Below are 15,365 nucleotides of genomic sequence, written 5' to 3'. Positions count from 1 at the left end.
TGACCCTTAAAAATTCACCCCATAAAAGTTTAGTTTGTGGGCTTTGTGGACATTATAATATCCATTTTCTGGAGCCGTGTGTATCATTCTAGAGTGTATATCACTGTTGCCCCGTTAATTGGTAGAAATCAAATCCCCTGTCTAAGGTTACCATCTCTTGAAACTGGTTTCTTTGTTTTATATGGTTTCTTAATAATTGGTATTTTAGAAGTATTATGGTTTCGTTCCTTCCAGCTAAATGACGTCCACTGCTGGACAAAGGCCTCCCCCAAGGATTTCCATAACGACCGGTCCTGCGCCGCCCGCATCCAGGTTCTTCCCGCGACCGTCACCAGAGGTTTGTAAATTAACCACGAAGGTAGTTACACCTTACAGGTTACCTAAATAATCTAATTTAACCGCCTCTGTGGTCTAGTGGTAAGACCACCTGCTTCAGACGCAGAGGTCCCGGGTTCGATTCTCAGTGGGAGCAGATTTTTCTGTTCGGTTTGGTTGCTGGTAGGGCTTATTCTAAGTCCGCCTGGCTAGCTACCATCATCTTACCTAAGTCTGTCGCCATAACAACAATGTTAACAGCATGGTTGTGTTCCGGCAGTTAGTGTAAGATAGCCAGTTCCTCCGTGGTTGAGGATTCCGGGTGAACGTCGCTTCCACCTTCGGCCTGATCATCACGTATCATCAGGTGAGATACAGGCAAAGAGCTGCCTAGTTGTGGATAAAAAAAAAGACTTTAAAGTAAATCTATAAAGGTTGTTATTAAAAAAAGTCTCACCCACCGCCCCTTTTTTACGAAAGCAAACACCAAAAGTGCACCCCCAATGTCCGTACGGGGAATGAATGGGAACAAGTGGGAATGGGAAGTGAGAACCAGCTATTACGGCCCGAACAAAGGCCCTATTAGAATATAATCAGGCTGTTGTCGAACGAGCCCGAAAAACTTCGCATTGTTTTAATTCAATGATTACCAGCTCGATGTGCCACAGGGCAGAGAGATGAGACAGCCCACTGCGTGCACCGAAAAAACATTACCTAGATAAACACCTAGATTATTAATTTATTGCTGCATCATTCCTACTGTAGGAGCAGGACCCTCCCTATTTTACGAAAAGGGAAGGAAGATTTCGCGTACTGTCCCTAGACGGAGACGGGAGACGGTAGGAGACGGTTTTATTGTTTATTCATCCAAAAAATGTCTCTGCTTTCCAATTTTATATATAAAATATAAATCGCAAGACTAAGTTGCAGGACAAATTCTTTGGTTTTTTAATGTTCATTTATAAACCCTCGGCGATCAAGTGGTATAACCGTTTCCACTGGGCTGTGCTCGTTCGCCCACAAAAAGGGGAGAAAGGGGCAACTCGACCCGCGGCCAAATACATAATTCCCAACTCAAACAACCCTTGCAATTTGCGAAGCAAATACGCCGTTTGTTGAGTACGCGCACGGATCTAGGCGCACACTTGCGACTGAAGATATCGAAAGTCTAATTTGATTAGCTTAGGTTCAAAAAGTATGGGTTAGTATGAAAGAGTAGCAAAAATATTTAAAAGTAATCATCATTATCATTCCAGCATCCATAGAACTGCTTTGGCTGGTAATAAATGTTACTTTATCGAAAACATTTCAAAAAGTATCTACCATTTACATAGGTACATAAAGTATGTTACACATTGTCATTATGGCCTCATACTGAGCAGAAACCAATTTGGTACATCAATTTTATTATTTTTGCTTTTTATTGTCAATGTGTATCATTCTATTTTTAGTACCAAATAAATATTTTTCTTTCTTTCTTTATTTAGTACTGGTTAACACTTGTAAAAAAACTTATTATTAGGTACTACTTTAAGGTTTCATAATTTAGTCGCAAATGTGCTCCTGGACGTTTCTAAAGGGCTTGTAAAATTCTATTACAGACATCGCATTAAAGATTGTAAAGTCGGGGCTGTAAAAATTATAACCTCATTATACCTTTACCTATTCCAGATTTAATAATTAGAATAAATCATTCCGATTTTGTGTCTAAATCTGACTATGGAAGTGCTTGTTTAGTACACGCTCATAAAATTTAGTAAAATGTTATTTGAGATTTTAAGATTAAATGAATTTCATTTATTTGCTTGAAATAAAATTTCTTTTTTTCTTGTTTATGGACTCTGGCTATATTCTCAATCCACAAATTGAAGCCTTATTGAAAAGAAAGTAATTTTAATCTTTCGAATTTCGAATCACCACGTTAAAAATAGAGACCAAAGAGCATAAAAGAGTAAGAGACGGCACTCCATAGATATTTTTTGAGCTCACGCACACATATGCATTTTAGAGAACGACCCGCAAATCTTTACCAACCGCACAAACTACAGGCGGAGCTACCAACATAATGCCTTATTTTCTGACAGTATTAGTGACGTTCGTAATAACTTATCGATTATCGATACTTTGCTAGGGTTGTAATTGCATATCGATATCTAGTATAGGAACCTTCAATATTTTAATGATTACTGTTTTTATTTTATACTATGTGTAAGTAAAACGAAGTTTTGTAACGTAAATTATTTATTTCGAAATAAAATAGGTATATTACAATAAGTATTGAACATGACATAGCAGTTGTAGGCATGAGGAATTATTGAAAATTATAACAAAGTACAGAAATGATAATTTTGTAAACTTTTATTTTCACAACTTTTTCTAAGAAAAAATAGGATTTTTATTTATAAACATCTTTAATTTTCTTATCAGCTGATCGAACCTCAGCCCTAAGATTACTTTTCAATGCTTTGTTGCTGTGCTTTTTTACTTTTGTCAGCAAAATTGTTTTCACTTTTTATGAAGCTGTCATTAATGATTTTACAACTTTTTCTTAGAAAAAGGTAACTTAATATTTTAAACATCTTATCATAAATTTCTTTATTATGTTGTTGACATTTAAACCAACTAAAATTACAATTTGTACTCAACATTAAGAAAATGAATTTTCCAACATTTTCCATATATATCTGGTCGGCAATATGGTCATGATAAAATTGTTTAGCTTCATTTACGGTGGTACATAATTGAATTGTTGGATAAACGAGACTTTTTTTATCATGCCACCATTCGCGAAGAGATATATATGCATACAAATCATTGTCAACAGGAGTTTTCACGCTCAAACACTCTTCACAAATTAAACAAGAACTGTTCTGTAATAGTTTGGCAGCTAAATACCCGCTTACATATACTACTGGTTGGTTTTCAAGGCTACACAAATTTTCAATGGGCTGTTCTAAGTTTTCAGGGTCCGGGATAGACAACACAGGATAAAATTCAGTGTCTGTGGAATCTTGAACATTAATTTTTATTTCTGTTGTTTTTAAATTAGTTTTTAAAATGTCTTTATATTCCAGCATATGTTTATTGTTGTCTGCTTCACAATTAGCACTTCTGCTATGAGGCACTTTCAGCCCAGTAACCATGCTTGTTTTAAGCGCTGCAGTAAAGTGCGTGATAGTGGGATTTCTATTGGTTACACTGTGTTGCCTAATGATTCCAAATAAGTTTTCCAGAGAGTCTTGGTTAAACTGTCTAAGGTTCATATATTTAAACCCTTCATTCTTTAACTTTTCCCAAATATCGTTTAAGGATTTGATAGATATTTGATATCCCTTTACGCATTTAACATTTTTTAGTATCGTGTTTTCTGCTGTTATAAATTTTATGGTTTTTAACTTATCAGTATAAAAGGTCCAAGACTCAATGTGATTACTTGATGTGGAAACATTTTCCCGGATCCCTTTCTTTACGTCATTTAAAGATGATGGACCATTTGTACAATCAAATAGTTTATCTAACTGTTCAATCACAAATGCTGTATCATTGCAATCAGAAACTTCTTTCCATGCCATCATTTTTAAAATAGCTGCCACGGTATTACTCAGAGCATGCGCAGCATACTTCACCCTCATCTTAGTTTTGAATGTTGGATTTACAATGGTACTATTCAGTTTTTTAAAATTTAAAAAATTTCTGTTGTGTTCTTCTGCAACTACCAAATGCCTCCATTGTGCAATTTTTCCATCGAAAGACATATTTCCACTTTTAAAGAAATTGTTTCGTAATGATTTGAACAAGTGAGGGATGTCGTAGATTATAAAAATTTTGTCATTATTTACAGAGAAAAAGTTGCTATCTATGCCTTGTCCACAGTTTCTTTTTAACATGTTAAGAGCTCCTATATTTGTAGATCCCTGATCACAAACTGTTGTTAGAACCATAAATCCGATTTCTTTTAATTTTTTGATGATGTCCGATATAATTTTTGCCAGTTTTGCTGTTGATATTGTGCCTTCCACAAAATAGTGCGCAATATATTGCTTGTATTTATGTTTAGCACCCTGTATCATAAACACTAACGCATGGTCTGCAATTTTCTTTTCTCGTCCCATGTTCTCGCCCTCTCCATAATCCACGTAGCCATCCACTTTATCAGCAATTTCGTTATAAATTATCCGTTTCTTTAACGCCATCTCGTCAAATATTAACGAGCAATATTTATTTTCCTTTGGCATACTTGATGCTTTTGCCTCTAACATATCAATTATATTTTTATTTATACCAGGCTCCATTGGTATATTTTTTAAAATCCTTTGGAGCGTTTTAGTGCTTGGTAGCGTAAACAGCTTTTGCATATAGCGGTATGCTTTAGGGGACCGTTTAAATATAGCCAAAGCATATATTTTGTTGGCTAAAGTCCACCTTTTTCCTTGTGACTTTTTTTTGTTATTCTGCACTACATCCTTTACTAACGATGTCAGCACTTCCGAATCTAACTTGTCTAAATTCACTCTTGACTTCGCTATATTCCTTATTGTTTTTTTTGCATTTTGTAACTGTCGCCAAAGCCTCTTCTCTTTAATTGTAAATGTTGATGAAGTGTCTGTAATAAAAACATTTCCATTAGTAAAAAAAACAACATTAAAGCAAATTGAATTGAATATTGGTTAATTAATCAGCAATTTTACTTAGTTTTTTAAATTAGGTATGTTTTATCTTACCTTTCATTTCAATGTTTTTCTTAGGTCTTTTATAACTGTGGACTAATATTTCTGCCTGTGCATCTTGATGGCAAATGTTTTTATCATCTGAAATATTATAAATATGCAAATTAGTTTAAAATTTATTTTGTTGTTTTATGAAACATATTATTTCCAAATCAATCAATCATTATCAAGTTTTAAAAAAATGCAAAGACAGGATAATGATAGCTCTTCTCATAAAATATGAAGCGTGGGCCCACCTTCAATAACAATGACATAATATTAAATTAAAGGCATTTAGAGGTTTTAATGTTCTGCATTCTGGATGCGGTCTGCGGGTATGTCAAGACAATCTAACGCATCCAGGGTGGCATTCTTTAGTTTGAGGGAAGGCATATTTTAGAAGGTAAATAATTAGTTTGTACACTTACCATGAGTAATGGGTTTATAGGTCATATGTTCTGGTGCATTGGAAGTAGAAGGAAGAGGTTCAAAAGTTGTTTTCGCAGAAATACCAGAATCTGGTATATCCACAGCTCCCAAACATGTTGAATTTAGTTGTTTGGTTGTAGTTGTAAGGGGAACTGAAAGCAGATAATGAAATGTGAATTGGGTAATAAAATGTCATGTTCTTACCCAACTTTAGGGTACAATCAGTCTAGTACATGTCTTGCTCACATTAAAAATTACTAGCTTATAAATATTATTAAACTAGCTGACCTGGCTAATTAATGTAGATTGCCTAAAATTTTTCAAATTGGTCCGGTACTTTTTTTGAAGAATTTGTATTACACAAATTACTAAAGTCCCTCTAACTCAACACACATTCTAAGCTAAATTGTGTTACGAGTGGGTTTACTACAATATTCAAGCTGTGGGGTTCTAACCCGCACTTTAGGCTATCTTGGCTTCGAGTTACGGAGCCGATCAAATACAAACAAACAATTAAATATTTCCTTTTTATATTATTAGTATAATTTTAGATAAACATACCTCGTTCAACTGGATTTGACTTCTTTGGAATGCAATATGAATGATCATAAAGAACTGTAACAAAGTATAGATATAATTAATAATTGAAATTATATATTATTTATTGATAAGCATACAACACATGTTTGTGGTTACAAAGAAAGAACCTTGTTAAATTGCATTCGGTTGGTTTGTTTTGGAAACCAAAGAAAATTAATTAAGACATCTAAATAATTCAGAAAAATTGATAGATAGTAAATTAAATTTAAAAAAAATAATTGAAGTCATCATCATACCTGTCTTGAGGTTTTCTTTATTGGAGTCTTTTACATGAAGAGGAAACTCTGTCAAAACTTCATCTGGCAAGATGGGATTGCTCAATTCCAGTGTTGGAATAGCTGAGTTCTTCAACCGAGTTCCTTTGGCATTGAAGGATTCAGGAGTGAAGTGCCCACCACAAACAAACTTCAGTTGGTGTAACTTTTCAATAGGTACATATGCTAAGTCTTCTAAGCCAGCATTTTTAACCCACATTCGACAACTGAAATAAGAAATACCTATTAGAAAAGAAAAAGAATAACAAACTGAAATTTATTCATCAACTAATTTCTTTTAGTATTGTTATGCAATTCATTTGCAGAGTACGAAACAAAATACTGAAATTAAAAATTGGTTATGGTTATTTACTGTATGATTAAAAATATTAATCCCAGCCTTTAAGTTTACACAATCAGTAAAATTATCTTGTAATAAATGAGTGTTATTAGAAACTTACCGGTCAGAATCCAGAGGAAACCTACTCAAAAGTAAGGGTGATCCACCACGACTTCGCCTCTTATTACAAATAACGCACTTCTTGTTGTTTCTACTCTCCATTATCAGTAGAAGCCTAAAATGAAATAGGTATTAATTAAACAAAGCCTATAATTTCTCTCCAACCAGTGTCAATGCCCTGGTTCATGCATTTACCAGTTTTGAAAGTACATTTACATTTTCATCACATAGGGTTGTTTTTAATGAAAAATAGATTTGTAATAGATCTAATATTTCAAGTAAGTAGATAACATACCCATTAAATAGAAAAGTAAATAAGAGTTTAAACTTCTGTAGAAGTTGAAACACAGCTTATTTAAAAGAGTCTCTATCTCACAAAAAACATAACACTGAACAGCAAACTTTATCACGCCCGATACGGAGGAACTTAATCAACTCAACGTAAACGACAGAAAAGTTTATTTACAGTAATATTGCACCAAATCTGAGAAAATAACTTCACACGAATCAATTCGCCGGTTAAAAACTCAAACTCAATTGACAGACATTTTTTTTCATTTGTCAAACTAACAATACTACCAACATAAGGACACTAACAATTATTTTTAGTATGGTGGTATTGATCCGCGGGTTCCCCTGCTATAGTGAAATCAATCCAAAATGCACTTTATTGCTTAAGGGATAAGGTTGTATATCAATTGCTACATATAGAGACTAGTTTTTGTATGAGAAGTGTCTACCCACTGATAGAGACGTTCGAATTTTGAATTAAGCGTCAGTCCACGATCAATGACGCGCGATCCTACCATAACGTTTCTATATTCTGTTGAGATTTAAAACATAAAAATAAATTAATTAATAAAAAGTGTACAATAAGTGAATGTTTTGATGATTCACTGTTTATAAAGTGAAAGTGCATGGAAGACGGTCCCGCTAGTGAATGTATTTCATCGAGAGCTGGAAGACTTGTGAAGCTGTGAAGTAGGTAAGTGTCCTTCATAATTTATATTAGTGGTGACTGAGTTTGTTCCGGTGTTTCTCAGCACTTGCTATTTAAGTTTGTCTCGAAGCGCTGGTAGGGCCCAAAAGATAAGGAGACATGTAGAGTGCCCCATAAGGGCTACCTTTTTTATTATTTACTATATTTTGACGTTCATAAGTGCCACTTGTGGTCTAAACTGAATCAATATTTTAGATTTTGATATACTATTTTATTTAGTATTTTAGGATATAAAATGGTTTCTATAGTCTTCACTCGTTCTTTAAACTAAGTAAATATTGCAATATCAAGCTCTCATAAGTTATTTAAACTTATGAAGCAATAAACGATCCTTTTCAAAATTGCTAATCTTATCATTCTTTCCCATCTTAGCCACATACTAAACAAAATGTCCATCAAAGTTTTGTATTAACGTAACAATACGTTTATGCCGGTCTTATGCTCTTTTTACGAGCTTCATTAGAAGGCTCTATTCATGTGGAGACCATTTTTCCTGTGGCAGAACTGGACACCAGACACAGTGCAGATGGTAGAGCAGTAACTATAAGCACATAACTCTAAAAACAAAACACACAAAAACATGTGAATGAAGTTTTCTGTAGTCTGGTCTGGGAGCACGTAGAATTTTGTCCAATGACCCCAAGCTACCCATCCTTATCGCTCGCGCGTAATTATATTGCTGTCGCGACTGTGGGACGGGCGCCTGCAGTGAGTGTGCGAGCGCGACAGCAACATAATTACGCGCGAGCGATAAGGATGGGTAGCTTGGGGTCATTGGACAAAATTCTACGTGCTCCCGGTCCAGACTTTACAACTTTTATCTTTTTTATCATTATCATGTAAAAAGTTGCCAAGACGAGACCATTAACGGCTCGCATTGTGAAAAACACAGATCTCATGGAGAACTAAGCTTCTAAGGCTGGGTTGCACCATCTTACTTTAACTTTGACAAATGTCAAAAATCTGTCAAACTCCATACAAAATGCACCGGTTATCGTCATAGTTATCGTTAAAATTAAGTGGTGCAAGTCAGTCTAACTAAAGCCTGGTCCGTGAGCACGTAGAATCCCGTCCAATGACTCTAAGCTACCCATCCTTATCGCTCGCGCGTAATTATATTGCTGTCGCGACTGTGCGACGGGCGCCCGCAGTGAGTGTGCGAGCGCGACAGCAACATAATTACGCGCGAGCGATAAGGATGGATAGCTTGGGGTCGTGCTCACGGACCAGGCTTTAAACACAAGTCATAACTAATCTCTTATAATAAAGACCCGCGTTATAGGACAGTGGGAAAACAGGCAGAAGACAGAATTATTTTCAGGTAGCGTCTCTGTTTTTTTATAATGCATAACAAGGCAGTTATTTGACACAATCGCACCTGATGTTCAGTGGGATGCAGTCTAGGATGGTACAGTCACGGAATGAAAAGGTTCGTCAGTTTTCAAATTGATTCCTTCAACGAATCGCGAACACATATTACCTTTTGAAACTATGTTATAGAATAATCTCGAGTTAGAGAAAATAACCTTTAACTGTTCGTCAGTAAAGTTCAAAATTATTGATCAAAGTTGTTTGACGATTTATCTTGTCAAGAAGATTATTATGATTGATAAACTAAACCCACAGAATAAGTAATAGTACAGGTACAGAAGGATTACTCCGCAAGACGATTTAAATAAATGCGAGTCTTGCTACGACGCGATAAAGTGGAATTCAGCTCGCACAGCACTACGTACCTACAATTTTATTCACCTACAAGTTTTGTCTCTTTCTATCGCGTGCCTCTGAACTCTTCTTACGCTGTTAGGGTTGCTGTCTAGTGAAAAAATAATTAATCTATTTATACGTATAACGTAATGAGGTACGTATGTAGGTAAGTACGCATTCATTATGGAAAACCTTGGGAAAGGCCTTTGTCCAGCAGTGGACGTCGAACGCATTCTGAGCAGTAGTCATGGTAGGTTAGGTTCCTATACTATCCTAAGAATTATTGATTACCTACATGGCAAACATACCTTTCAGCATCTTTGGGAAGCGAAAAAAAAGATAAATCCGGTAGATTTCTTTTCGAATTTAAACACCCGAACGCCGCACAATATTTCTTTCTCTCTAAGTCCATTTTTAAATAATACTTCGATCATAGAATTAGGTACCTACTACAACGCACGCCAGCGTCCTGACGGGCGCGCGCGTGACACTCGACTGATATAATACCCGCCGGCGGGGCGCTTCGCTGTAGGTAATTATCGGACGTACCGCGCGAAGTGAGCCAGGCCTGCTAAACCTTCTTGTTGGTTCAACCTGCCATTATTATTTCTATTAAATAAAAAAAACTATTGTCAATTGGTCAATGTCATCATTGCATTGCACTGATGAGATAGAAAAATAAACAAGCAAAACCTTATTCGTTAGCAAACGTCATATTTATTTAAATGTTAGCAGCACTGTTTCTTGCACTGTTATGTTGGCAGGTTTGACTCTTACAGTACCTAGTGCAAGCGAAAACCGACACTAAGGTGACGAACCTTTTCATTCTGCGACTGTACATATCTGCCCTCGCCTTAAAAATGCACGGATTATAGTCTTCAGGAAAGACAGCAGCAGGCAGCGAATTCCAGATTTCTTATGAAATCTTGATTTCTTATGAAATCTTATTACTTACTAAAATTTGTAGTTTGACTGTGCCCTGTAACTATATCCTTCTCGTTACACTGATAAGTACAGCGATAACATTGTTGTCGGTTGTTTCACCGTTTATTTTAATAAAACAGTGCGATTGTATTTTAAAGTTATTATTTAGTTCTGTTCTTTTGTTTTAGAACATTAAATTGTAGGTTAACTATGTTGGTAGAGACATTATTATCTAATACTAGCTTTTGCCCGCGGCTTCACCCGCTTGAAATTTATATTGTCACAGATCGTCATAAATTATAGCCTATATTATGTTATTCTGGGTTATAAACAATAATACTGTAAAGTTTCATCAAAATCCGTTCAGTAGTTTTAAGAGTAACAAACATGTTGACATCCAGACATCCATATAAACTTTCGCGTTTATAATATTAGTATTAGTAGATCACTGACTGACTGACGAACTGACTCACTCATCAAGAAATCTCAGAAACTACAAGTGCTAGGAGTCTCAAATTTTGCATCAATGGGGGTTCCTTTAATGCCTATAGGAGTAACGTACACGTTTTTGGATGATGATCTAGTTCTAACCATAAATGTTGAAATGTAGGTAAGTAATCAAGTAATATGTACGAGTATTCACAACTTTATACATACTTATTTGTGGTTATGATAGTCACCAGATATAACCACAATAATTATAGAGTTTCAGAGTGGATGAAGCTCTGTAATATTTCCAAGGATCCTAAAACCGAAAAAAGAAAAATAATAATTGTCTTTCCCTTAACATTGCATATTGTTTATCCAAGCCTAATCTTCGCTGAGTAAATTAATTCCGACTTTGCATCAGTCGGCCATTCGAAGTACTCCTTGTAAATAAGCTTTGCCCTGGGGCAAATTGAAAAATGTCGCTTCTACAACACAAGGATGAAGCTGCCATTGTTTAAGGAAAGCCTCTGCTTAATTAACTCTTTCTGATTAAAATAAACTTCGCGAGTTTACATTAATACTTTCTCGACAGTTGGATTTTATCGAGGGATTTGTTGGATTGGACGGAAAGAAAAGCGGTTTCAGTGATGATGAAAAGTATGAAGTAAACTTAAGTAGAAGACGTTTCTCATGCACAAAGTAATGATTTCTTATGCACAAATTCACATGCCAGCTACGCTGGTGAGATAAGCTGCACCTCTTTTTACAAGCTTTATATTGACTTCACTTGTTAGTATGTGTGGGACAAATCTTGCAACTGAATTTAAGACCACTTCTCCTCAACCGATTGAGCTGAAATTTGGTATACTTATGTAAGTACGATGACAATGCAATGTTATGGTACCATTGAGCTGGTCTGATGATGGAGTCAGGAGGTGGCCATAGGAACTCCTAAACGAAACGGTGGAATCGCATCGAGTTTGGGTTCGTTGGATTTGTCTTTTCGAGCAGTTTAGTGCTAGATGATGTCCAGGGTCCTGATGATGGTCAGGAGGTGGCCATAGGAACTCCTAAACGAAACGGCGGAGTCGCATCGAATTTGGGTTCGTTGGATTTGTCTTTTCGAGCAGTTTAGTGCTAGATGATGTCCAGGGTCCTGATGATGGATTAGGGAGGTGGCCATAGGAACTCCTAAACGAAACGGCGGAGTCGCATCGAGTTTGGGTTCGTTGGATTTGTCTTTTCGAGCAGTTTAGTGCTAGATGATGTCCAGGGTCCTGATGATGGATTAGGGAGGTGGCCATAGGAACTCCTAAACGAAACGGCAGAAACTCATCGAGTTTGGGTTCGTTGGATTTGTCTTTTCGAGTAGTTTAATGCTAGATGATGTCCAGGGTCCTAATGATGGATTTGGGAGGTGGCCATAGGAAATCCTAAACGAAAAGGCAGAAACTCATCGAGTTTGGGTTCGTTGGATTTGTCTTTTCAAGCAGTTTAGTGCTAGATGATTTTTTTTAAGGGACGCGCTGGTAGCTTGAAGAGCTTTTCCAGCTTCACCGGGCAGAGTGGCGAGTACAGAAGGTACTCTAGCCGTTTGGCGATCGTCGGTCGCAGACCGACGTTCGCGATCGGGCCGTATCGAGCGAATAAGGCGCCCGATCAGTGGCGGACCCAACTAGAGGGTTGCCCACCGCGGTGTTGGACCAAAGTCCAGCCTACGGTGGGCTCACTCTAGTGGGCCGGATCGAGGGGGACTACGGACGCGGCCTGAGGGCGCCACGGTAGGCTCGGACTTCGGCTCAGGCCGTGTCCGGGGGACGGATTGGGGAGAACCGGCCCGGTACATGTCTGTACCGTCCGAAATGAAATGCAGGGCCTCGTACTCGCCGGCGAGTACGGTGTAACGAGCTACTGTGTTGTGGAGTAGTTGGCGTACTTAAGGCAGTGATGTCTGTGTTCAGAAATTCGGTAATAGGATCGTCCGGGTCGTCTAGGACATGCCTAGGTCGTCGGTATTGGGCAGCGACATCTTTCTGGGGTGTGTACGTGGCGGCGCTAACGATAAGAGGGTTCTTGTTGTTGATCGCTTTATCAAAGTAGCGGCGAGAGGCTTCTTTCATAAAGTGATCAATCGATGGGATCTCGAAATCTCTATGGAGATTCGTGTTACGCACGAACCACGGGGCAACTTGTTTCTAAGTGACAATTTACTTTTCCTTCCAACTAGGTGGTAGAGTCGGTGGGTGTAGTGGTTCGACGGCTCAAGACGCGTCTGAGCTGCGGAGCGAACGATAATCTCTGGTCGAGGGTGACACATAGGTACTTGGTCTCACTCTTCCAAGGAATAGTTTGGTCGAATAAGGTGAGATGGGTGGGGACATTAGGACGAGTGCGAACCGGAGGACGTTTCGCAGACAAAGCCCTAGAAAAGTACACTGCTGCACTTTTTCGGGATTTACCTCGATACGCCACTTCCTGAACCATTCGCCTAATAGTATGACTGCGCGTTGGAGCGCCAAGATGACGTAATTCCGATTACGTTCGGACTTGTAGAGTGCGGTGTCGTCCGCAAAGAGGGCTAAATCCGTATTCGGATATTTGGGGATGTCATTGACGTACAATGAAAAAAGAATGGGTGCTAGATGATGTCCAGGGTCCTGATGATGGAGTCAGGAGGTGGCCATAGGAACTCCTAAACGAAATGGCGGAATCTTATCGAGTTTGGGTTCGTTGGATTCGACTTCTCGAGCACTTTGGTGCTAAATAATGACCCAGAGATTGAGATACAACTAAAAAGTGTAAAATAAAATTATAATAAAAAAAAACTTTTTTAAAAACAAGCTTTATCCTGAAATGCAGTTGTACTAAAATGAAAAAAATAATTGTATGCTTGGTTCAAAGAATTTCGAAAGCTTGTAGCGCAAACAGAAAAAAAGAGGAATAAATTCCATGCGCGATACAAGCTTTCGAAATTCTTTGAACCAAGCATACAATTATTTTTTTCATTTTAGTACAACTGCATTTCAGGATAAAGCTTGTTTTTAAAAAAGTTTTTTAATTTAAGACCACATATTTTATTGTACCACATTATCTCGGTGAATAAATAATCTTTGAATCTTTGAATCTTTGAATCTTTGAATCTCCTTTATAATAAGTATGTTTTATACATACAAGCCTTCCTCTTGATCAATCCATCCATTAAAAAAATCGCATCAAAATCCGTATAGAGATCTAAGCAAACATAGGGAAGGGACAGACAGACAGGAAAACAACTTTGTTTTATACTATGTAGTGATTCATTCACATAAGAAATTATTCTCAAAATGTCATGGTCATGGAATAGTTTTTACCTACACTCTCCCGGTCTCTATTTTGTTCTGTCACTTATGTTTGTTTAATTGCTTGCCCTATGAAAAGAACACCGTATTAAGTATTACGAGTATAAAATCATTCGAAGATAAATGAGTTTCCTATACAATCCCTTTAAGACTTTGAACCCCTTGGAGATTATGTTGTTAAGACTAAAATAAGTAGGTAATTCTGTTCTTTATCTAGTAGGTAATATCCTAAACTAATTTATTAGAACAGCATGAAAATATTATTATGGCCAAGAAAGATAAATTACTTTTCACCTTATTAGTTCACATTTGAAAATGTTATAATTTAAATGTTCCAGCCAACTGCCGGAACAATTAATGTTGGTTCCTATTATTTCTACAAACGCTAGGTATTGCAACGCGCAGTGAAATTAAGCTGCAATTGCGCCAATAAAATAGCAACTAAATATCTGTGCTGTTAAGAACAAATAGCAGGAATTAATGCGATCAGATTGGGGAAAAGGTTGTTGGTACATGTGATTGCATGTATTAACAGAATGGGTACAATTTGCCTATTCAATATAGAAACGACTAACAATCACAAAAACATCCATAGGAAACCTAGAAATATAAAAAATTGTTGATAAAATATTAATTTAGTTCATGTAACAACAAAAATAGTGGCTGAAAATAATTGAAAATATATTATTTTCAGGTTTCAATTTTTCAGGCCTCGTAGCACACCCTTTTCTCTTCCTCACTCGCTTACAAAAAACCAAATAAGTCGTTGATAATATCTGTAACTTATCAATATAGCCTTCAAGTATCGTGTGTTATTTATTGCATACTTAAGTTAAAATAAGTTTTTCAAAAACTAATTTGGAATCTTTATTTCTTTTCCCCACTTTATCACACTTACCCTAACTTAAAACAATGGTGTTGTAGGTTTATCATAAAGTGTTATCCGCCCACCCAGGACCTCATATTGCAGTAATCCCCCCGGAGGGTCCAAATTTATGGCCCCTCCCGGGGGCCATCCGTGAAACATAAAGCAGAAAGGCGAATTAGCATATCATAGTTTTTCGTTCGTCAAGAGAGGTCCGTTATGGCGGTGGAGATAGTGGACCGCCCTAGCGTTTATGGACTAGTGATGGGACACTGTTTTAAATTAAAATATTATGGTATTTATTACGGTCTTGTTTCGTAACACTGGTACTGCTATTA

Source organism: Ostrinia nubilalis, chromosome 25 (assembly GCF_963855985.1).
Source record: "Ostrinia nubilalis chromosome 25, ilOstNubi1.1, whole genome shotgun sequence".
NCBI lineage: Eukaryota > Metazoa > Arthropoda > Insecta > Lepidoptera > Crambidae > Ostrinia > Ostrinia nubilalis.
This window is presented reverse-complemented; position numbering follows the sequence as displayed.